This window comes from Chiloscyllium punctatum, chromosome 49, assembly GCF_047496795.1.
Source record: "Chiloscyllium punctatum isolate Juve2018m chromosome 49, sChiPun1.3, whole genome shotgun sequence".
In the NCBI taxonomy this organism is placed as follows: Eukaryota; Metazoa; Chordata; class Chondrichthyes; order Orectolobiformes; family Hemiscylliidae; genus Chiloscyllium; species Chiloscyllium punctatum.
This window is the reverse complement of record NC_092787.1, coordinates 54,176,165-54,202,433: the sequence shown is the minus strand read 5'-3', so window position 1 is coordinate 54,202,433 and position 26,269 is coordinate 54,176,165. Positions and strand designations below refer to the sequence as shown.

The 26,269-nt window shown below is 39.4% G+C and overlaps 1 protein-coding gene and 1 long non-coding RNA gene across 5 annotated transcripts in view; one reads left to right on the top strand and one right to left on the bottom strand.

Moving 5' to 3' along the window:
• Window positions 1–26,269, bottom strand: part of LOC140469697 (astrotactin-2-like) — a 1,585,258-nt gene that overhangs the window by 996,863 nt on the left and 562,126 nt on the right. The window lies entirely within an intron of this gene.
• The window catches only part of LOC140469700 (uncharacterized), a 46,133-nt gene continuing 22,315 nt past the window's right edge, over window positions 2,452–26,269 (top strand). Inside the window, exon 1 of the long non-coding RNA XR_011956209.1 lies at window positions 2,452–2,672. This is a non-coding gene — a long non-coding RNA (uncharacterized lncRNA). The remainder of the gene's footprint in view (window positions 2,673–26,269) is intronic.

Below are 26,269 nucleotides of genomic sequence, written 5' to 3'. Positions count from 1 at the left end.
TTCGTACCACGAGCTTACATGTTGCTGCGTATACATGTTTTTGGATAGATATCCACATTGTAAATAACCTGAAACATCTTGTGGATTGATTAAATCCAAAAAAGACACTGTCTAACTATCCATCCAAACTGATTAGTCTTAAAAGCAAACAATAAAGCCTTGACCACCAAGCCATTCACAGGCACGTCTCATACACGTCCCTATTTATTATATCTTCCAAAGCAATGCTCAGTGAGATAAATTAATCCCTGGTAGATTAGAAATCACACAGGGACAGAGCGAATGGATACAGTGTTGCAGCTGAAAGATTATCTCCAGTGCCAAGCGTCAGACAGTTTTTCTTTAAGTACTGCTAAATGTGTTGGTTCTCAACTAATTTAAATAAGAAGCTGAACAGATTTCTTTTATTTTAATATTTGAAAGGTTAAACATATTCATCCACCCACTGACTCCATCAAAATAAACTAATTCATCTCAAGCTTCACCTACACACAAACTTAGCAAAGATATGATTACTTTCTCTCTGTCAGGCCAGGCTCAAGTTTAAAAATTAGGCAATGAATGAACTGAGGGAACAGGATTCACGAGCCTCGTGAATCACCACTCTCAAAGTGAACTTGGTATCATGTCCACCTTATTGTTGGCCAGCATCAAACCTGGGTGCTGAGAAGGGAACTGAGCAACCTGTGACATTGCAGCACACATTTCAGTTGTTATGGAAACAACAAATGCTGGGGATCGCAGTAGGTCAGACAGCAACCATGGAGAAAGACAACAAGTTAATGTTTCTTGCTATCTCTCCATGGATGCTGTCTGACCTGTTGTGATCTCCAGCATTTGTTGTTTTCAGTACAGACTCCAGCATCTGCAGTAATTTGTTCTGACATTTCAATGTTCAGAAAGTGTGAAAAAGCAACAAATAATAGGATCAAGTACCTCCAGGTGTATGCATTTTTTTTAAATAAAAGAAACAATGCTGCTCAGTTTTTGACAGAATTGAAGTGCAGATACTGCTAGGAAAGATTTCCAAAATCAGAATGAAATGATCATCACTTAGAACCTTCTGAAGCCTTGAGGCTCAAAATCTCAGGGATTAATATAAGGGTCTGAGGAGCAGGGATGTGGTCAGAAGCTGTGAAAAAAAACTCCCTCTGGATTAGGAAAAAGATAAGGCTCTGGCAACCTTCCATCCACTTGGGACACACTGGCTTCATTAAACTGACCTCGAACAGCTTGAGAAATGTGATCGAGGGAATCGAATAAACATAAAGAGGGCAGCCACGTATTTTACCAGTTCTATATATTTTTGTAACATAGTCTGTTTTTTTTGCTATTCATCCATGGGATGAGGGTGTCACTGGCTTGGCCAGCTCTTATTGCCCCAATATCTTGCCAGGGAGTTAACAGTCAATCATATCGCAATTGGTCTGGAGTCACATGTCGGCCAGACCAGGCAAGATTGCAGATTTTCTCCCCTAAAGGACATAAGTGAACCAGATGGGTTTTTTTTATGACAATCAATAATGGTTACATGGTTACCTTTAGGCAAAATTTCTAATACCGAATTTTGGTGAATTCATATTTCACCATCTGCCATGATGGAATATAATGCCTTTCATACCCTCCAAATGCCCCATTGCACATCACAGACAATAAACAATTTCTGAGATGTAATCATTCTTTTTAGCCAAAGAATAGGTAGTTTGTGTTGACACGCAAGATAAAACAATATTAGTGCAAAACATTAATTTGGTTTTGCTTAGTAATGGGTAAAAGCAATAGTGGTCTTTATTGAGATCTCACATAGTGTCTTTCACATCCACTCAAAACAATCTTTTAAAAGTGTTGGGAAAATTGTAATGAGTCTTGTATTAGCAGTGGAAATGCATCAAACAGAGCACTGTGACACACTTGCTCAGAATTTGCTGGGACAGTCGACACATGGTGTAACCTGGCTATTTGGACACCTTTCAGCTTGTAAGTCTTTAATGGTGCAAACTGCGAGAAGTGTGAGTGGGCAGCAGGAGAGTAGAACATCTGGGAACTTGGTGACCACCACGACCAATGATCTATTGTCTTAACCAATGAAATTTAAAGGTAGAGGAAGGAATATGGGAAACTCAAAGCTAATTTGTGACAGAAATAAAAAAAAACAAGAAAATTTGAATTTACAGAGTGAGAAATAAGAGACAGAGCATAAAATTAAGAAAAAAAAATTAGAAATGAACTTTCCAGAAACTATTTATTACAGGAAGATGTGAGTTTCCAAAGTTCCATTAGTTGCCTTTCTGAAAATGTAGCAACATCCTGCCCTGTCTTGTTAATGGTAAGCTCCAATTCTTACCAGACCAACAGCAGAGCAATATAAATCATCCAGCAATCTGTGGTGACTCACATCTCAAGCAGTCACTCTTCCTCTCCACTAACCATTGGGCTTGTTAAACATGAATAGTGAGGTGTGCATTAAACACACCATTACTTCCCCAGTAAATCCAATTTATATGGAGCTGATGAGACGTAAGAATGAAGCGCTAACAATGAACAGAAAGGTTGAAGTGGAAAGATCCGGATTGGAGACTAAAGTCAGACTTTGTCGTGCTCTTTATTATTACTATGACCTACAACTGAGCTGAAAAAAGTAATCCCTTGTTGGAAGGAGAAGAACAATTCATGTAAGTTTGGAAATTGAAAAGCCTGCACTGAAATTTGATTTGGTTTATAGCTACACAGTTTTGAATTTAAAATATATTCTGCTGTTAACAAAACACAGTTGATGATGGTTTAGTATATTGCAACATTAATTTACTTTATGACACACTGAACTTTGGAAGTGCTCACTCATCTGAACAAATGATTATGGTGCTGTGCTGGAAAATTATAACTGTGGCTATTTAAAGCAGTACAGCAGCAGAATGCAGAAAAAATATAAAGTTAATAATTAATAGTCTGCTCTGAATTATTAATGTGAAGCAAACATTCAAGAGACACTATAATGGTATTTAGTGTTGAAAAGAAATGGATGCTTCCCCTTGTCTGCATGTCACTGCTGTTTATTCCTCCAAGTATCACAAGACATTATATTAAAGCGAGTAAGTGGAACACTGTGTTACAATGCTGCTGCCTCACACAGAAGGACGTGGTTTTGAAAGTAGTATGGGTGGATGAGACAAAGCTCCCCCTCTCTGACAACTCTATGATAGCTCATAGTGAGTTTAGACAGCTTCAATCTAATTCCTATCAGATATTAGAAGCCAGCACAGCAAAAGCCATGTGTGGGGTTAACACTAATCGACAATCATTCAATATTTTCAAGGTGCAAATTGGGAAATGCGTCCCATTTCCCAGTGCTGCCATGCTGAATCTTGGTGGGAAAAAAGTATGCATATGATGTAAGAGACAGCAAAATAAATAATTCAATAGTTTTGAATAATGTTTTGTAAACAAGGGAAAACTACAAAGATCTATCAAAAAACAGTCAAAAAGAATCTTTATATGTTAATCTTTCAAAGACTTTGATTCCCAAATCCATGAGTTACTGATCCTATGCAACCACTGTGATTGCTCAATGGCACTTGGGGGGCAGCATATTTGTTCAATGGTTAGCACTGCTACCTCACAGAACGAGGTTCAAATCCATCTTCACGTGATTGTCTGTGTGGAATTTGTACATTCTCCCCGTGTCTGCGTGGGGTTCCTCCTGGTGCTCCGGTTTCCTCCCACAGTCCAAAGATGTACAGGTTAGGTGGATTGGCCATCCTAAGATTGCCCATAGTATCCAGGGATATGCAGGCTAGGTGGATTAGCCATGGGAAATGTAGAGTTATGTGGATGGGGTGGATCCGGGTGGGATGCTATTCTGAGTGCAGGTATGGACCAACTGGCCTGCTTGCACACTGAAGGAATTCTCTATTCTGTACTGCCCTGAAACTGTAGTTTGCAACCTCTTTAGTGGATGCAGGATGCCTTCGTTCATTTAGGTGTCAGCCATTACTATTACAACTGGCCCCATTAAAGACGCTGCAGCAAGTATTTTTGCCTGAGCTTTGCCCCCCTAATCACATGTAATTAAATCACATGTAATCACATTCATATTTAGTTTCTGAACAGCTTAAAACCAAATAGTCAAAATTAATGATTTTAACATACGTTATCCTTATGATGACAAAAAAATAAAACAATAGCCACGAATACTGGCTTGATACAGAGAATGTTGCAGAGAGATAAGAAACCACATTAGGGTAGAATTACAGAAGAAGTCCCAAATTAGGAGTAGGATTAGGCCACTCAGCCTTTCGAGCAAGCTTCTCGCCATGCCAATAATTTACCATCTACACCATGAGCTTTTATTTTCTGCAGTAAGCTTTGATATGACATTTGTTCAGATGTCTTCTGGAAATTTAAGGGAAGTACATCCACGAGATCCCCTATATCTACAGCACCTGGTATTGCCTCAAAGAGCTCCAATAAATTAGTTAAACATGATTTCCTTTTCACAAGAATTCATATTATTTCTGCATTAAACATTACACTGAACTCTTCAAAGTACTTTACAGTAAAGTTTTCTTGTTCAGGTCCTACCTTTATTTGCTTGACATAACATTGCAAAAATGGATACAAAAATAAGATAAAAATTCTTCAACATTCACACTTTTGCTGAATTCTTCATGCTTTATCGCTTCTTTGAAATGAGAACAGTTCAATAAATTAACTTTTATTGAAACCCACAGTTTTCCTTCCATTGTTTGTGCACAGTTGCTGAGGTAACCAATATGAAAGTAACTGCCTTGTATAAGGAATATATTCCATGTTTGATGTTTATATTTGAGGAACATACAGAATACTCAAATGGTGGAAACTTTGAGTTCAAATAGTATCTGTGCTAAAAGTGCATTGTCTTCTCAAACATTGAGTGTCACTTGTACCCTGCTAAAGCAACGCTAGCTAATGCTGCAAAATTGTGACACATGTGCCTTTGATGCTGTACACACTGATTTTGGGGAATACTTAGCCAGTGACTAATCTGCATGTTTTACTTTTGAGTAATTACAAATCATGCTATCATGAAAGTTATTTAAATATATTGGCCTTGACTCCAAACCCTGCCTTACTCTGATCCTTCAACAGGTGGGTTTGAAAGGATTAAAATTCTAAAGATTGCGATTCAGAATCTAGTACAGCACTGGATTGGCTCCTGCTGAAAGCATATGAAGATTTACTTAAAATTTGGGAGTAATTTAAATGTTCATGCAACTGGTGAGCTACATTGTGTGAACCACACCCCCCCCCCCCCCCCAATTGCAGCAACAAAAAGGCTGGTGATCGACTGGTTAGAAGAAGCTCAGTGTAAGTTTTAAAGATCTGAATGACTTATGGACCAGGAAGAGCTCAGTAGGCCACTTGAGGAGTCAATGAACTCTACCAGCTCAAGAACTCTGCCCACATTCATTGAAAAGGAGCCCTTGTCTTCCAATGAGGAATGAAAGAATTATCTCCATTTGCTGAACCAAAAGCAAAGGATTTTGCAGGAGATATGAACTCCAGTGCAACTGGACAGAGCATCTGATTTTAACTGTAAGCTGACACACATGTCCACTAGGCTGGTCAATTTGATTCGTTCTCTCGTATGACTGTGCAAATACTTATTCTGATTAAGCCCAATCATTAAGATCAGAAAGGCCAAGCCAATTCTGTTGCCCCGTACTGAGTTTCCATGCAGCCTTCTTGGTCTCCTGTGAAATAAAAGGCCATAGGGTGACTAATGTCTGATGAAATCTTCAATAACAGATAAGGAGATTTTAATGGCACTTCTGTCAGTACAAGACTTCAATGTTGTTCTGATTGATTTGGGATACGTGTCTTTTTACATCATTTAGACTGGATTATGCAAAATATTTCAAAGTGAAACTAATTTAAACCTGAAAAGTGAAAGTCAAATTCTTCTACAAATGTGTACCAGCTAGGAAAAGATGGAAAAGATTTGATTGATTGATACTTTATGCTTCATAATTGATATGATACCAGTTGATTGTAATAGTGGGCAGTTGAGGTACAAGAATAAAAACTGGCTGGATAAATCATATATTTAATGTTTTCAATTGCTTCTCATGATGGTTTGCCACTGAAATGTATACACTTATTAACATATTTATTGCACAAAAGAAAAAAGCCAAAACAAATCTACACTTACAAATGTCTGGAGTTAGAAATATCTTAACACAAATATGAAAGCAATGTTTCAACCTATTTCCCAACACAATCATTTACAGAGACTCAGACCAAGAGAAACAATACTCCTAGCTCAGCTTTTTAAGTCTTAATTGATGTTTTCCAATTCTTCTTACTTGAATGGTAGAAACAATTCCTTCCCAAGTTTGATGTCATGAACCTTTTGTAATGAATTCAGTTCTCAATGTTGAAGATCTCTAGCTCAAATTCTCCTGGCTTGGAAGCTTCATAGACTAGAACTAGAAACACAGACTAGCTTCATAGACTAGAAACACTTCTGATGAGGCAACCCGTTCCCCCAACTGAACTAATCTGACTTTTTTTTTCTGTATTAAACTGAAATGGTATATTCTTCTGCTCTGAGGCCAAAAGAATAAATGGATTTGATTTGTTTATTCTGCCCATCATGAACTCAGCAATATAACCATTTTATTTACACCCTAGGGATCCACTAGGCAAGTAACTGAAGTAATGTACCTTTTTTTGAAGTGATGCATTTAGGTCACTGCTTCAAACTGAATTCCAGACCTTAAATAGACCCTTCATGTAACTGACCAAAATCCCTCTGCCCCTATTTAAAATCCAAATTCTAAAACTGATAACATAGAAAACATGCTTTATAACACCTTTTTTTTTGTATGCATTATTGATGAAATAATTTAGGAGGTTTAACTTTTCTAGATCCATCTTAACAGGAGGTTCCAATATAAACTGTTAAAACACCAGATTGTGTCACACCTCAAAGAGGGTCATTTTAACCTCGGTTGCCCAAAAAGAAACTAGCAGGATCAGTACAAGCCTCTATTTTGCATTTGCCTGATGTTATTGTCCACTGAAGAGAATAGAAAAGCAAGTCAGGTGTTTAACCTGATTCCTGCCAGGTGGCTTGATTTAATTGTCTGCCAACTCGTTTGTCTCAAGTGTTTCAAATTCACTCATTCACCCACTACTTACTTTCATTTACATTGAAGTCTTCAAGTGCACATTCCTATGTATATTTTATGAAATGATCAAGCCATATGATTCCATGATGCTTCCAAAAACAGCAAATTGATATATCCAGCTGTTTCAAAGCAATTGCAAGCAACTAGGTAGAAGAGATTGATTAACTTGTTTGACCCGGTTTCTGGGAATTAATAGGCATGCTGAGTATGAGAGAAGGAATCAGGCTGAGGGTTTTGTTGGTTACATGCATAGTGACAAAGTTGTGTGTTGGCTCAGCCTCTCAGCATGATCCCACCTCCAAGCCAACTTGTGAGAGATAGGGTCAGTGGCAGTGGGTGAGCAAATAATGAAGGCATTATTTGAATGAATAAGCTGCCATTCATTGTTGATTCTGAGACGTTGATGTAAGTTTGTCTCAAGCGGTTACGGCAATTTGCTTGTCAATAGGATCAATCTGCCGCATTATTCAGGCTATTCGCAGATCCTGACTCTGCCAGTTTCCAGAGTTCTCTCATCAGGGAGTGACCATTTAATAAGCATTTACCATCCCATTGGGATAGCAGGCGTGTTGTTTGGGCAGAAGGGCCAATCGGACTACCTGCTGCGAATGGCAGACACCAGCCCCATTGTGAAGCCTGTTGTTGTGTTGCTGATCTCTAGGGAGCAGGAGAGAGCAGAATACAATGGAGGTTGGTGTCGCCCTGGAGTGGCGTCTGCTGGCGTACTTGAAGCAGGTAGTCACAGGTGCTCATCCTGCCAACCTCCCACTCACCTCTGAACTGTCTGCCAGAATACAGAGCTTATGAAGTTAGGTTATCAGCAGCCTGCTCACCTGCAATTAAACCTACTGAGGCATCTAAGTGTCCAATTAAAGGTAAGTTAAAAATCTTAATCTATCTCGATTGCAATGTGCTAGGAAAGGCTGTGGTGAGCCTGTGAGACTTCATTGGATGAGTAGAGATGGAAATGACTAGAGGGAATATCTGCTTTTGAGAATCTGCTCTACCCATTGGGGTAATTCCAACCAATATCATACACCCAATTTTAAGCCTTCATTCTGATCACGAATATCTATCTTCCTGATGAAGGGTTTATGCCCGAAATGTCGATTTGCCTGCTCCTCCGATGCTGCCTGACCTGCTGTGCTTTTCCAGTACCACACTCTTGAAGACTATCTGCTCAACACCCTATCTCTGAACCCCCACCTCATTGGTATCTCCTATCCCCTCCTGACCAAAAAGTCTGGTATACCTTAAAGACCAGTATCTGTGTTCTTTGTTTCTGGGGATGGTGTGTAACACTAGTACCAGCCATTTCTGGTACAGCTGAAAGTACAAAGTAGCTGGCCAAACATTCTGGCCAGCAATTCAAAAGGGCTTGACTGTTAATTCCCAAGGGGCGAGCGTTGCCATTCTTACCTCATTGAGGCTGTCAGCTCGCTAGATACAAAGTTGGCATTGGTCTAAACCAAACTTTAAACTGGGCCCAAAGAATCTGCCTCCCTGTGAATTTCACCCCATTATGTGAATGTCAGTTGATCTCTCCCCCACTCTGCACTATCCAATGCAAACCCTGAGCTGAGGTGAATGCACTTGCAAGCCTTTGCTGGTGAAAGGCCTGAGAATTGCTAGATTCCATCCTCAATGTGAAAATCTCATGCTAATCTCACGGCACCATGACCTCTCGCTTTGCTCTCATCCCCTGTGATAAAGTACACTTGAGATAAATTTGTATCAATGCCTTAGAATCAACAAGGAACGGCAGCTTATTCATTCAAATAAGGCCTTCGTTACTTGCTCACTGCCACCACTGACTCTGTCGCTCGCAAGTTGGCTTGGAGGCAGGATCATGCTCAGAAGCTGAGCCAATACACAACTTCCTCACAAAAACAAGAATTTATCGAAAAACTCAGCAAGTCTGGCAGCATCTACAGAAACAAGTTGACGTTTCAGGTCCAGTGACCCTCCTTCACAACATTCTACATTTGCTTGTGCTGGGACATCATGAGGATTGGAAGATTTTGCTTACAGCCTAGCAAAAGACCATTCAGCCCTATGTTGGCCTTTACCCTTCGGATGGCAACCATGAAATGATTGTTGATTGTCATTAAAAAAAATCCCATTCCCTAAATTCCTTTATGGAAGGAAATCTGCCATCTTTGCTTGGTATGGCCGACATGTGATTGCAGACCCACAACATTATGGCTGTCACTTAACTGTCCTCTTGACAATTATGGATGGTAATAAATGCTGCCCTAGCCACCTTCAGCAACATCCCACAAAGGCATTAAAAAAAAGATGACCATCTAGATTTATGTCTAGTCCATGTGATATGCTAATGGAACATGGTATACATCATCTCAGGAAGTGATTGATCAGCACAGGATTTTGCTCCCACTTCCAATCTAACAGCAAGATGAAGCCACAATGCTGTGTTTCTTAAATAAAGATAATGTTATTTATGCCTCAGCAAATATTCTTCAGCAACACAATGTGGCCAAGAATGTTGTAGACTATGCCAGCATTATGCTTCACACAAGTACCCTCCCACCTCTATTTGTCAAAACCTATCAGTATCATCTGATGGCTCTTGTCACAACTATGGAGTTATGATCCAGTATTTTTTAGAAACACTGGCCTTGGAAAAGACAGCTTTTAAATTGCTTCAGGCCAGACAGAGTTTTGGATTTCAAACTAAATTTCTACTTCAGAGAGAATAAAGGGCATTCCTTAATTATGCTTCTCTGTGATCTTATTAAGGAGATAATGAAGTTTCATTGAAGGCTCATTGTGAGAATGCAAATTATGCATTGTCCAAAATACAAGCACAGAACCACAAGTGCAGTTTTTGAAGTGTCTATACGTTAAATGGAACATGACTTAGTTCTCTGCATGGATCACAGTGGTAATCCTAGCCTACCAGTTAAGGATTAAACAAAAAGCCAAGCAAATGTCTAGACAGAGAGATGTAGTAGAGGGGTGGGGATTGCGGAGGGTGAAACAGAGAAAGAGAATGAGGGAGATAGGACATCTCCCAAAGCAGTTAATGATTGCAGCAGTGTAACTGGGCAGTGAAACTGCGACATCGACAGAGTCAAAACCCAGGAATCTTCCCTATCTCCCAAGATCTGCAGTTCGGTTGAGACCATCTATCGAAGAAAACAACTATTCAACTCCAACAATCATCACACTTGCTAGATCAAGGACTATTTCCTTCACTTCAGCAACAAAGATCTGAAGCAATTGTTCCTCAGTGATGCATTGATGCTTTCTCCTTACAACTATTCTTTTGTCAAATCTCTATTTATTTTAATCTTGGTTAATGTGTTTTTAAAAAATTATCTTTCTTATTTTTAAGGAACCTTCCACAATAAATGATTTACATTCATTTAGAAAGAGCTGAAAATGTGTTGCTGGAAATTTCGATAAGGTCACCCCCCCCCCCCCACCCCCCACCCCCACCCCCCCCCCCCCCCACCCCCACCCCCCTCAGCCTCCAATGCTCCAGGGAAATATATCCCAGCCTAACCAACCTCTCCTATAACTCAAACCCTCCAACTCAGCAACATCTTTGACAATTTTTTCTGCACCCCTTCAAGTTTAACAACATCCTTCCTCTCGAAAGGCAACTAGAATTATGCACAGTATTCTAAAAGTGGATTCACCAAAGTAGTGTACAGTCCCAACTCCTAAAATCAATGCTCTGACTAATGAAGGCAAGCATGCCAAATGCCTTCTTCAGCATCCTGCCTACACACTTTTGATGTACTTGGAACCTGTACCCCTTGGTCCCTGTGTTCCAGCAACACAGTTTCCAGCAACACATTTTCAGCTCTGATCTCCAGCATCTGTAGTCCTCACTTTCTCCTATTCATTTAGAAAGGCAAGGGCTGTTTAGGGAGAGTCAGCATGGCTTTGTGCATGGGAAATTGTCTCTCACAAACTCGATTGAGTTTTTTGGAGACATTGCCTACATGCAGTTTATCAAGGCCTTCGGTAAGGTCCTGCATGATCGACTGGTTAGTAAAGTTTGATCATATGGGATCCAGGAAAGATAGCCAATTGGACACAAAATTAGTTTGATGGTAGAAGACAGAGGCTGATGGTGGAGCATTGTTATTCAGGCTGGAGTGACCAGTGGTGTGCCACAAGGATCAAATCTGAGTCCACTGTTGTTTGTCATTTATATCAATGATTTGGATGAGACTGTAGAAGATATGGTTAGTAAGTTGTGGATGGCACCAAAATTGATGATATAATGGACAGTGAAGACAGTTACCTAAGTGCACAGAGTTCTTGAACAGATGGACCAATGAGCTGGGAAGTGGCGAATGGAGTTTAATTTAGATAAATGCGAGGTGTTCGACTTTGGTCAGGCAACCCCCAGACAGGACTTATACAGTTAATGGTAGGGTCCTGGGGAGTGTTGTTGAACACAGGGACCAAGGGGTACAAGTTCCTAGTACATCAAAAGTGTGTAGGCAGGATGCTGAAAAAGGCATTTGTCATGCTTGCCTTCATTAGTCAGAGCATTGATTTTAGGAGTTGGGACTGTACAATACTTTGGTGAATCCACTTTTAGAATACTGTGCACAATTCTAGTTGCCTTTCTATAGGAAGGATGTTGTTAAACTTGAAGGGGTGCAGAAAAAATTGTCAAAGATGTTGCTGGGTTGGAGGGTTTGAGTTATAGGAGAGGTTGGTTAGGCTGGGATATATTTCCCTGGAGCATTGGAGGCTGGGGGGGGGGGGTGCGACCTTATCGAGATTTATAAAATCATGAGGGGCATGGATACTGTGAGTAGCCAAGGTCTTTTTCCCAGGGTGGGGCAAGTCAAAATCATTGTGCATAGGTTTAATGTGAGAGGGGAAAGATTTAAAAAAGACCCGAGGGGCAACGTTTTCATACAGAGGGTGGTAAGTGTATGGAATTAGCTGCCAGGGAAGTGGGGGAGGCTTGTACATTTAAAAGGTGTCAGTATGGGTATATGAATAGGAAGGGATATGGATCAAAAGTAGGCAAATGGGACTAGTTCAGTTGGGATACCTGCTCAGCATGGTCAGCCTGGACCGAAGAGTTTGTTTCTGTGCCGTATGACTCTATTTAACCTATTCAAACAAAGGGTTAAAAGAGTTATACAAGTCACAGTTCACTGACCACCATGTGGATACATTTGATGGTCATGATATTATTCTCCACTATGTTGAATTATTTAGTTTTATTTCTTGACATGCATAGGATTTGATCTCAAGTAATACATTGATCTGCAGGTTTATTTAAAGCTAAGTTGTCCTCTAAATAACCTTTGATTGGAGCATGAGTAGCACTGACTGAAACACAAAACTGCATCAACTGTTACTTGCTTTGATAGAATTTCATTCAGGTTCTGAAATGTTTAATTTGGAACCCATTAAGTAGAAACCTTTGGAACCCATTAAGTAGATGCTTTCCTGACCATGCTTGGAATCGTATTGACCTTTCAAAATTTCTGTCAAATTAGAAAGTAAATTGCCATAATCCTGCTGATTCATACAGCTGCTCGCTCATTAGAGAGAGAAAGGCAGCTGTAGTGGTTTAACCTGAGGGTCACCATGCCTCAGGCGAGGGGAGAGGTTGAGGAGGAGAGTCATACATGGTATAGGAACTCAAGCTGTTGGCTTGCCTCTGCATGACAATCCACCCAACTGAGTTAACTGACTCCCTTACCTTGATCCTAACAACACATTCACAACAGCAGTCCTGATTTGAGAGAAAATTAAGTCGAGCGAATACAGAATCGCCTACCCAGGATTGATGGAAAATTATGGGCTTCTTTTCAGATAGAAGCAATCAGGAGAATTTTTTCTTTTGAAGTGACGTTCTCTTGCTTTGACTGGATAGCATCAATTGCAGACCACACACTTGCGCAGAAGAAAAGTGTGAAATAAAATTTCACTAAATCCTGAACTTCAATGCAGTTGCACCTGTTTTGCTGAAGGCTTCACCTTTGCAGCTTGAAAAGTGATCCCTGTGCCTTGGCTATGCCATAGGCATTGTTGAACAGGGTCCACGGAAATGCCTTGTTACATGCTTTATGGTGTTAGACAGAATCATAGGCAAGGTGGGCGACATGGTGGCTCAGGGGTTAGCACTGTTGCCTCACACTGCCAGGGAACCAGGTTCAATTCCAACGATCTTTGTGGAGTTTGTACATTCATCCCATGTCTGTGCAGTTTCCTCCAGTTGTTCAAATATTCTTCCACAGTCCAAAAATATGCAGCTTAGGTGAATTGGCCATGTCTGTAGTGTCCAGGGATATGCAGAAAAGGTGGATTAGCTAGGGTAAATGTGGGTTTATGGGGAACTGATTGGGGTCTGGGGGCAGATGCACTTTGGCTGATTGGTGCAGATGGGCGAAGTGGCCTCTTTCTGCACTGTGGGGAATGAGATGCTAATTTATGTCAAGATATTTCAGGATCACTATGGCACAATACTCATAGGTAGCAGAGGTGGGAATGGAAGTGGGCAGGACTGGAAAATTGTTCTCCAGAGAGGCAGGATAATGTCCTGATTGTACTACTGACTCACTGCAACCTTTTGAAATAGAGTCAGGAAACAAATAGTGACAAGGTGCCTGAAAATGCCATGTCTGGAATTCAGCACACAAACAAACTAATTGTTAGCTTGTTGAGGTTCTAAACGTTTTAGAGGAGATAGGACAACACAGAAAGTCTCCAGCATGGACCAGGAGGTGACATCACAAGCAAGAATCCTGTACGAGAGGCGAATCCACAGGGATCACCTTATTCATTGATCCCTGAGAGTTTCATTCCTGCAGAAGAGATAGCTGGTCAAGAGGTAGGGTCTGAAAGTGAGAAAGCAGAGGCCACAGAAGCACAGTCTTGTGGACATGTTGTGATAGTAGCCAGATAAATCACAACAGCTCTGAATCTCAGTCAGTCCAAGGACTGGCTGCAGATTGGGTGGCATTTCCCAGGAGCATGGCCATTATAGCGTAAATTGTTTCTGCATCTCATAATTACAGATCTGAAGGGCTGTGTCACATTCATTACAACATTGTAGTCTGTTCACGTTTAGATCAGACTGGACAGTAGGAAGTCACTGTGTATTACTTTTATACAATCCTAAAATCCTGTTGGCTGTTACAGGAATAGCTCTTTCTCCCTCATTAAAGCTCCCATACTAGCTGCTGGGGTTGACAAAAACAAGACATTAGAGCCTATTATTCCTATTAAGGTCATGTTTCTAGCATAAGCAGACTGCAGTAAGAACCTAGGAGTTGATCTTATACACCACAGATTAGGTTAATGGCAGAGATCTTTGACCTCAATCACTGTCTCCATTGGTCTTATCACTAAAAGATACATGAAAAATAACTTAAGGTAGCCTATCAATTAGTGTGCCTCCCATTGAGAGAAGATCCTATTGCTCTGGAAGGCCACAAACCCCAAATCCAAGTCAAAAACAGAGGCCAAAATCGAGATTTGCAAAGTGCATATCAGAACTGAGATGCTCTCAGCATAGGGAAATATGATTTCATGATTATTTTCAACTGTTGGAGATCAGCACTTTACACAGCTGGCATTTAAATAAAGGTTGGAACATTTCATCCACAGAATCTATTTAAAATGATCAGAAGAATTGTTCTGCTTTGGAAGCACAATCCAAATGGCATCCAGTGGCCTTTATGCATGAAAAATCAAGGGACTTACATGTCCAGCAAAGAGATGTTGCAGTAATACATATTTATATAACCATGCATATTACACAGTAGGGTTTTAATCAACATCACATTTTCAATTCTTTTCCAGACATTCTCACATTTTATGATGGGCACATTTTCAAGGGAAAATATCCATTATGTTTCACACATGCTGTTTAATTCATTAAAGAGGAATCTATACACATCAGTACAAAAATATTACTGATAGCAATTTCTTTTTGCCATTTTCATACACTGGCTGAATTCTACATATTTTACTCCCACTGTGAATTAGAAAGAATTAGTAAGTCAAGTTCTATTGACATCCAGGGTTGCTAGCACATTCATTTATGCTGGAAGCAGTGAAGATACTGGAATGATATTTCAGAGTGTAAACTTGGCTGACTGTATTCCATCTATAATTTAGTCAAGCATGTCTTTGGCTAAGTCCTAAGAGCTCACCTACCAACTGGGGTAAATCATGGGCCCATCTCAAGAGGAAGGGGTAAAACAAGAAATCAATCATTCAAATACATTTGAAAATATTGATTTTAGATAAAATAATGAGCAATTGGATTTTATTTAGCTGTGCGCATGACTTAGGGGTCCCTGGTTGTAATAGAAATGTAGTACACAAGTAATTCCCCAAATACAAAATTCATTTAAATTTTACTATATATGGATTGCTTAAATTGCTTACACTTTTCAATTGTTCCTGCACTTGCATTTAATTCTAATTTTGCACATTCTCTCTGTGTCTGTATGGGTTTCCTCCAGGTGCTGCGGTTACCCCCCACAGTCCAAAGATGTGCAGGTTAAGTGGATTGGCCATGTTAAATTGTCTTGTAGTGTTCAGGGATGTGTAGGTTAGGTAGATTAGCCATGGGAGGTGTGTCTAGGTGGGATGATCTTCTGAGGGTTAGTATGGATTTGATGGACCAAATGGCATGCTTCCATTCTGTAGGGATTCTGTGAATCATCACTGGGGTCAACCAATGTTCAATACTTTATTAGTATTGTGTCTACTGCTTAGAATGCGTTGGTTGGAGGCATTCTGTGAAGATTCATATTTTTTAAAGAAACCCGCTTTATTAGCGACAAATCAAAAATCTCTCTTGTGAAACAGATCGTAATAGCCTTCAGTTCATTGCTCCATTTATGGTAAATAGAACATCCTTACATCACAGAGCAGAAAATATATATAATGTCTGTTTACTTGCTACTCCTGAATACTAACCTCAAAGACTTCCGTTTATATTGAGGCTTGTTCCTTTCAAATATCTTGATTTGCTTCATGAACACTAAATTACAAAATTGTAGTGAATACTATCAAAGGAAATGAAGTAAATATCTTGTTTACTGCAGAATCTCATAACTTTGAGATAATTGATCAATTAATATTATCTGATGGTCTTGATCAAGAAAGGAATACATACAATTGTCATCGATTGGTTTGTTAATAATTATTTAACTGGTTTGTTTACTAAAATACAATTGTAAGAATCTGCATTGATAATGTAAGTTTCAGGCACTCTAAAATGTAAACTACACATTTATATAGGCCTCTCTGTCCAAACAGGTTGGAGGTTTAAGAGGTTTGCCTTAATTGAATAAGTAAAATTTAACATTAGCAATTATTACTCTCTGTCAAAGATAATAAATGTAACAATGGCTGACCATTGATCCAATTTTCAACCAGTGTGCCATGACAAATGAGGAGAGAGCCGCAAAATGTCTGTGAAGGTGCATTGCTTTACCTAGCGTCAAGGTTGCATATATGTTTCTGATTTCTTCCACAGCCAAGGTGTCTATTTATGAAGGTAGTGTCTGCTGACACCAGGTAACCCCTATGGACTTCGCCTGAGTGAGTCTCCAGAGCAGTACATGAGTAAACTTCCAATGCCATGCATATAGTGTGAGGGGACATACACATCATTCTGGTCTTTCTGTGCTACATGAAAGGCAGGCATTGTTATGGCTAAATACTAAGAGTCAGCCTCCTGAAGTTATTGGCCAGCCTGACTCAAGGGACACATGCAAGCAGTTTGCTTGAGCCTTCAGTAGAGCATCTCACAAAAACATTGGCAATTCCATTATTTTTGATGCAATATTCATGGAAAATTTGGAAATAAGAGGTCACTTTTTTTTTCTTCTGTATAGTATAGCTTTCTGTATATATTGTTTTATGTCTTTATTCTCCTGATGCTCCAATACCTGTTCCATTTACTTTGAGGGAATACATCTCAGATCCATTGGTGCAACACACAGGCAGGGGATCAAGCACCTCTGTGTAGTTAGAATATAGAACATAGAACAATACAATGCAGAACAGGTCCTTTGGCCCTCGATGTTGCGCTGACCTGTGAACTATTCTCAGCTCGTTCCCCGACACTATCCCATCATCATCCATGTGCTCCAAGGATTGTTTAAATTTCCCTAATGTGGCTGAGTTAACTACATTGGCTGGTAGTGCATTCCACGCCCTTACCCACTCCCTGAGTTATTTAAAGGTTGGGACAACTCCTTTCATTTTTCTGGCCCCGGTTTTTTTCTTCAATTTCTAGGCCACGGCTTCCCTAGATGCCCCAAGTGAGATCATGAACTGAAATTTTGGGATTGTGAACTAAGAGTCTACAATGGCCACTATGGAACTCTGACCGAGTTTTAACAGCCACATTCCTACTCTCTAATAAAAAAAAACATTCTCACAATTCTCACAGAAGTGTTAATGCAATTATCAAAACTTTATATGGGGTCATAGAGGGAAAAACATTTGGGAATCACTGTTTTAGGTGGAGCATCATTGTATCAAAGTCCAATGCTTCCAGCTACAGTCTCTGAAATTATAACCTTAGAGAAAACTTCAAACACTTCTTGACTTAGAGTCAATCCACTAGCACAGATTAATTTCTATTTCAGCAAAATGTTGAATTCAGGAATAATACAAGAAAATCGTTGCTGAAGAAGTTCTTTTTGGTTTGTTTTATAAAAGGACACAATTTGCCAATTAATTGAATATATTGTTTGTCGCTGAACATTGCATTTTCTACCTTTCCTCACTTTGATGTTACCTGGTCTATTTTAAAGGAAACAATTTCTTTTAAAAATTGGTTAAAAATCTAATAAACCCACTGAACAATTATTAGCCAGGAGGTTAATAAGAACGCTTTCATTTTCAACTTATAATCTTCTCTGAGCTACCAAGCTGAAAGCTCAGAAAAAAAAATCAAACTGCAATTTGTGAATGTCAAGTACATTCAGGTATTTCGTAATGCTCCTGTAAATCATGAATAATAGTGATTCCAGCATTTAATAGCACTGCAGAATTCTCTACTTTCAAGAAATTTGTTTGCAGGAAGAATAAATGTTAATCCCAATGCATTCTAAGATGAAACGAAAAGTGCCCACAACTCAAAATGGAAAGGGGTGTTTGGGAGAAACAAAAGTGAGGAATACTTAATGTATGAACCAAAGCCAAAGGCAAGGCTAATGTGCTAACACACTGAGAGCAACTGAGGAGAGTTCGACTTTTTTTTCACTCAGTTGATCTTTTGGCTGAGTTTTTAAGAAGGTCAATTTTTGCCAGCAGTTTTAATTATTTTTATCAAGGTTCTTGGTATGTTTATTAATGCCTCTGGTCACAGAATGCGGCAAATTGTAAAGATAGTGGTGAAACTCTCTGTTCAGTACTTGCTTTGAAATGCATCAATAATTTCATTAGATTAAACAGAGGGATTTGGGAGAAACGTATTTGTGTGTTTGGGAATTGCTACACTAATAACAATATTGCAATTAATGCTTGCTGCCATTATAGGAATCTGCTGTTTACTTCTGGAAACACACCACATAGATTAACTTCAGAACCCAGGAGTCACTGTCAGTCATTCCCTGCCTGTCCATTGAAGAGGGTATTGCAGCCATCACTAATGAGTCAACAGAAAAATCACGGAATGACTTGAGCACAGGGCTCTAACTCAGCTGTTTCTCATGTGTAACAACAGAAAATATGGTGCATTGAGAAACAAATTAATGTTGACAGTTTATAAGTGATAATTTCTGCTAAACAATTCTTCTGGTGCTTTTCTTTAACAAATGTGTGTTCTCATTCCTCAGAAGAAAACTAACATGAGAGATTTTATAGTTAGAATGTTTTTGCCTTTACTTATTTATTTCTCTCCTTTAATCCCTTCTATATCTTTGTCTTGCTTCTCATAATTAGTTTGAATATAATTTTGTGTTTTTCTGTTTAAACTTTACATGTCCCACTGAGAATTCTTCACTATTGTGACAATGGTGCTCCTTTAACAAGGCAATGTTGTCATTGATTTTCTTTCCAGAGGGGTTGTAAATGCACAGGTTCTGAGGGGGTCTGTTTTGGATGGGCTTTCGGGCCAGTTTGATTATAGATATCAGATACTGCCTCAGACAAAAGGCTTTCAAGTTGAAAAAAAAGTTCACAATGAAAGGGGAGTGGTTAGTTCTCCCAGCTCAGTTTTTCTCTGGTTTAGCAGTCTGGCTGTTCAGAGTTTTTTGAGGATGCTGATCAAAGGAACAGCTATGTGGAAGAGGGTGTTTCATGCTGAATCTCTCTGCCATCTCTCTCTCTCCCCTGTACAACCTTGTGTTTGATTTTCCTTTTTTGCCAAGGGGTGTTTTTGGCAATTGTTGCAGGGATTTGGAACAGCATCATGAAGTTGGAATAATCTGTTGGGTTTTCAGATAGGTTACGTTATTCTGTATTCTGTTCTCTTTTGTTTGTGTTTCATTCAGTACTCTGTAAATAAATTATGCTTTGTTTAAAACCAAGAAGTTTTGACCAACTGCATTACTCCCAGAATATCCACTATGCACCTGCTTAAAACGACTAGAAAAGCTAGGGTCTGGGCTACCTTCTTGAAAAGTTTTGAGGGGGTCTGGATTATTCCATAACAATATGTTGGGCTAAAGGGCCTTGATATTACTTGCCACAATTACTACATTCCCGAGCAGAATGGACCAAACAGATACTTATAACTATTTTCTTCTGACAAATTGGTAAAGATTTCTCTGCAGAGACCATGGTCAACTGTCAAAAACATGGATGGAAGTAGTCACTATCTTTCTTCTCAGAGCAAAATTTGAACATTGGTGTTAGTATATTCATAAACTAAAGGAATTGTAGGGTCATTGAGCTTTGATCATAAATGCAACACCTGATAGAATTAATTGACAGCTGGTGAACCTATTTTGGCCAACAACTGTCTCATTTCCAAGTCAATTGCCCAGTTGGATAATCAGGCTACAGCCACAAACCTTCCCAAAAAACTAATCCAACCCTTGGCATCACACATGAGGAGCATGGCATTTCAGCAATGCTGCGAGTGTACATTAAAACAACAATAATCATCTACCTAATTCAAACTGTTGCTAATTTGCACACAAACATAATTTTATTTAGAGGCTAGATGAAATATTTATCACAAGACTAAAAAAGGGACTTCCATGTCTCACAATTTGTCCCTGTAATTACATGTTATGATTCCAGTAGGCCTATGATGCAACCCACCTATTTTGCTAGTCACTAATTTGATTTAATTTTTGTACAAATGAATGGATACAATCATGGGAATAATGTTCTCCTAAGGTGGAAAAGAAACAGGAGACTAGCAACTGTGATCCTTTCAGAGGTATTTATCTCCCAAATCTGCATGTTTCCTAACACGGGTGTCTTATTCCTGTCGCCTGCATCAAATTGTCTGGGTTATTATTATTGCATTACACAAATTGGTTGCAGGACCTTGTCATATGTACTTAACAGAGAAATTATGTTCAATCAACCAAAATTTTGATTCGATAAAGGAAGCAATAGCATCTCCTATCAGACTGATACTTGACTGATATTTGTTCTCACGGCTACAAAGATCTCATGTGAACATCAGAAGCAAATTATACTCTTGGTAAAGAAACAATCTATGCAATGAAACTTCATTTGTGAGGTTGAAAAGTTGGCACATTTGGATATTTCACTTTTTATTGTGTGGACCGAAGATATTGCCCAATTGTGCCTAAACAAAAATATCACCTTAGGAGAACATTATTCCCATAACTGTATCCATTCATTTGTATAAAAATTAAATCAAATTAGTGACTAGCAAAATAGGTGGGTTGCATCATGGGCCTGTGATTCTTCAAACATAAAGATCCTCCAAACACACTTCTCATATAATGTTCAAAACTCTAACACGGGAAAGGCCTGTCGAAAGCTAATGGTCTTGTCTGAATCTTGTGGTGAAGGGGAGAAAAATTCTGAAAACTGAAACCAGGATCATTTTACAATCTGAAATTTAGGCTGCCTGAAGCTTTTTCATTTCAATGGGAGATAATTTTGTGTGAAGGATGGAGGAGGGGATGAACCTTATTTCAAAACAGTAGTGGTTCTGTGATTTGACCAGCTTTGAATTTGAAAGCATTTTGCTGTCTTGTAAGGTCATATGTGGCTGTGAATTCTGAAACATACATAAAACTCTGTGAATTGAATATGCTTGTTAAACCTATAAGCAGAAATAATCTTCTGTAGGTATAGCTGATGAAGGATTAATTTACATCTTCTGGTGTAGTGAGATAGCCATGGAAACTCAGCTTGTGTTCCACTTGGATAAAGATGCAAAATCCTTAATTTAGTTTTGTTTTGAGACAATGTCACTTAATTTTCTTGATGCAAAGTTAAACATCATCTTCACTATATGGACAGAAGCATTCCCCTTTTATGTAAAATATTGCTAAAGCACAAATTATATTGTTGAGCAGTGTGTAATACCGCAGCCACTCTGTTATGTGGGGTGGGGGGGGAGTGAATGACCAGTCAGGTGCAGAATGAAGCCGACAGTGAGGGTTCAATCCTTATATTGGCTCTGTTAATTCATAGAAGCCCATCTCCTCATCTTGTCCCATGCTTATGGACTGGTTATTCTCAAGCTACACTTAAACTACTGTTTGTTTCAATAGCTTTGGTCCTGAGAACTATGGCTTGTTACCTTACTCTGTCATGTCTGGCTTTAGTAATGGGCAGTGACTGTGGTCTTATTGATGGAGGCAACAACCTTCGAACCTTCAAAGTGAAATTTCACAGAATTCTAATAAGGAGATGGGCATATCATGCACTAGACTGACTAGCTGCAAGAAGATGGTGGCTGGACAGATGGACACAGTCAATTCAAAATGTTGCCAGCAAGACTATTGAATCAGTTTTGATGGCTACGACTTCAGTTAGGTCTGGACAGCTGACAGGCACTCAGTCAATCTTTGAATTGATAGAAGAGGTGCGTCTCACCTTGCCTAACAAAGGAATCAAAGGAGAGATGGAAAAGTGGAGTACAGACCGCAATCTGATTTTACTGAATGGCAGAACTACCTCAAGGGCTGAAGGACTATTCCTGCTCATAATTTGTATGGATGTTCAAATCCCATGGTTCCGGATGATTCCATCAAGGATCACAAGTAAATGCCAAAGAGGAAAGAATCAAAAATTGGTTGCATGTTAAAGCGTATTATGCAGAAATTAGCACATATGACAGCAATAAAACCTGTCACTGAAATTATGTAATTTGAATAGAGTTAAAAAAAAGCACATAAACTTTAAGAGCTTTGCAAAACCAACAAAATGAGACTGCTCTTGCAGAGAAGTGCACTGTTCATATTGTCATTGTTCGTAAGGTAGAAACATAGTTTTCCAACGTGCATTAAAATTTTCATTCTGTCTCAAGATTCCTGGATCATCTCATGGTTTATAGAAAGGCTTCTTGTCAAGGAAGGCGAGGCAAGATGCCAACACAATATGAGCATAAGAGGTATAGCTAGTAAGTTTGCAGATGACACCAAAATTGGAGGTCTAGTGGACAGTGAAGAAGGTTACCTCAGATTATAATAGGATCTGGACCAGATGGGCCAATGGGCTGAGATGGGGTTTAATTCCGATAAATGCGAGGTGCTGCATTTTGGGAAAGCAAATCTTCGCAGGGCTTATACACTTAATGGTAAGATGCTAGGGAGTGTTGCTGAACAAAGAGACCTTGGAAAGCAGGTTCTTAGCTCCTTGAAAGTGGAGTCGCAGGTAGATAGGATAGTGAAGAAGGCGTTTGGTATGCTTTCTTTTATTGGTCAGAGTATTGAGTATAGGAGTTGGGAGGTCATCCTGTGGCTGTACAGGACATTGGTTAGGCCACAGTTGGAATATTGTGTGCAATTCTGGTCTCCTTCTGTCGGAAAGATGTTGCGAAACTTGAAAGGGTTCAGAAAAGATTTACAAAGATGTTGCCAGGATTGGAGGATTTGAGCTGTAGGGAGAGGCTGAACAGGCTGGGGCTGTTTTCCCTGGAGCGTCGGAGGCTGAGGGTTGACCTTATAGAGGTTTAAAAAATTATGAGGGGCATGGAAAGGATAAATAGACAGTCTTTTCCCTGGAGTGGGGAAGTCCAGAACTAGGGGGCATAGGTTTAGGATGAGAGGAGAAAGATATAGAAGAGACCTAAGGGGCAACTTTTTAACGCAGAGGGTGGTACGTGTATGGAATGAGCTGCCAGAGGAAGTGGTGGAGGCTCGTACAATTGCAGTATTTAAAAGGCATTTGGATGGGTATATGAATAGGAAGGGTTTGGAGGGATATGGGCTGGGTGCTGGCAGGTGGGACTAGATTGGGTTGGGATATCTGGTCGGCATGGACGGGTTGGACTGAAGGGTCTGTTTCTGTGCTGTAGATCTCTATGACTCTATGACAAATCTGTCAATCGTTTCTCATACTGTTAGCAAAGGTATGAGTGTGTCAAAATCCAGAAGAACTACAGATGCTGTAAATCAGAAACAAAAGCAGGAATTGCTGGAAAAGCACAGCAGGTCTGGCAGCTCTGTGGAAAGAAATCAGAGTTGACATTTCGGGTCCTGTGACCCTTCCTCAGAACTGGAAATGCCTGTGTTTATCTTGACTTCGCCTATAAGGGAAAAAAATGATCAAAGTATAACCTCACAGCATCTGACAAGTATGAAAGGAAATTGCAAAAGGTTGGGTTAAATTTAACAATGCAATTTTGAGGACGATCTTCCAAAGTTTCATGAAGAAACCAAAGTTGATATTCTTTCAAGCCACTAGGTGACACCAAAGCCAACAGTCAATGCAAACAATAGAGTTTGGATTCAAACACCTGCTGACTGACTTTAAAGAGGATGAACGTTCATTATGCTACCGGATAATATGAAAAGATTGATATTCAGAAGAAGTTCATAATCATTACATTAATCTGAGATATAAATAGCAAAGAAACAACAAGAAAGATAAGTGACTGCTACATTTATAAATTCTTAAACTGATACCTTCTTACCAGATGTGTCTCAACTAAATCTGCAGCACTGCATGGTATAAACAAACAGTGTCATATCCTACAAACATAGGTGATGGATGCATCAATATTTTGTTGTGGGTTTTAAAAATAGTTTTTCACGAATCAAATAAGTGGGACCTGAACCCAGTACTCCGAACCCAGGGGTAGGGATACTAGCTCTTTCCCCCCCAGACCCTTTCTTGTTGATTGATGTTTGCAAAGTTCAGCCAGAGGAAAGTTCCAGAGATAAGGTCACAAAAAACATCCTTTTCTCAATAGAAATCTGCTCATCAATATTTCTTAATGAAAAATAAAAAAAACTAAAAGTGGTATAAAAGATCATTCATGACTGGACCTCTTGCTGGCCATCTGCCCAATGAAATACCACATCCTTACTATTGAATGGACAGATTTAACATGTGCAATGATAGAGTGCCATTCACTATCTATGGAATATGCTTTGGACTGAATCAGTTGTTTTGCCATATTGTCATCTCAGGATTTAGGAAAAAATGGACTAAACTACCTGCATCAGGCAACACAAAAATAATAACAAACCCAATCCAACATCCCAGAAAATGTAAGAAAATAATTTTGTCATTACCCAACTGTTCCCTCCTGTTACAGTCTCTCGAACCAACAGATATTGAATATGTCCTCTCAAGATTATTAGATTCCATCAACCTGAAAGCGCCACACACATAAACATCAAGCAATAGCTTGATCAACAGCTCTGAAGCAGGTGACAATCCTAATATAGCTCAGACTGTAGGCAGATGGTTTATTTAAAGTTGATGCTGAGACAAGATGTAATCTTCATATCCAGAATAGAAGGTTTAAGTCTCACTCCGGGGACAGGATCTGAATTGTACAGACCATTTTTAGTGGGAGCTAGGCTACTTACCACCAACCCAATTCCCCATAATATGGGATTTGGACCTAACATTTTTAAAAAGATCATTAACAGATAATTGAGATTATTAACAAATCAATTGAACTGACTATTTAGTTGGTCAAATGCAGAAAGGATAGCGAATGGTGGGGGAGTCCAGAAGCGGAGATCATAGTTTAAGGATAATGGGTAAACCTTTTAGGACTGAGATGAGAAGAAATTCCTTCTGTGGAAACCTGACTGTTCAGAAAGTGGCTGAGGCCAAAACATTGTGTTATTAAGAAGGACGCGGATAAAGCTCTTCTGGCTAAAGGGTTTGAGGGATTTGTGGGGGCAATAATATTAATGAGCTCGATGATCAGCCATAATCATATTAAATAGGGGAGAGTGCGATGGCTCAAATGGCTTACTCCTGCCCCTAGCTCCTTTGTTTCCATGCTCACATCACACAGTAAAATCGCAACATGTTAAACGTTGATGATTAGACACTTTGGTCATATTGATGTTATCAGCCAGTCCTGCCAGTAACACATCAAATTTTATTGATCAATGTCCATCATGAACCACACTTTCAGACAGGTTAGTCTGGATTAGCCCAACAGGGAGACATGTGCGATTGGATCAGCTGCCTTGTGAAACTATACACCTTTGCTTTTGGTGAACACAAGGTGCTAAAGAAAAAGCGTGGGCAGATTTCAAGTTTAAATGAAAACAACAGAAACATGTGGAGCATTTCCCAACAAGATTCTGATATCTCCTTTTATACATATTATCTGTCCAAGTAGTGACTAGGCTACTGTCAGTGAAGAAACTGATCGGGGAGTATACAGAGTTTTGGGGAAAATGCCCCAAACCTTCTTGCCTTTTCTTTTGAACTTGTAACCTGCCCAAAAAAAGAAAGAAAGTTTCAAAAGGCTTTAATACTATAGTTCCCCTTTCATTTTCTTTGCTGTCAGCAATGAGGTCATGTAGCTGCCACCTGAGGCCACCACACTTATAACAAAGCTCAAGTTTATCAAATTTCAGGGAATTCCTGTGTGATTCAACCTACGAAGATGTTTCTATAAGACAGTTCCAGAAGGCAGACAGGCAGGGATGGGCATGTTGTTTTGAACAGACTGGTTAGAAGTTGGGAGGGAAAGTGTTTAAATGGCA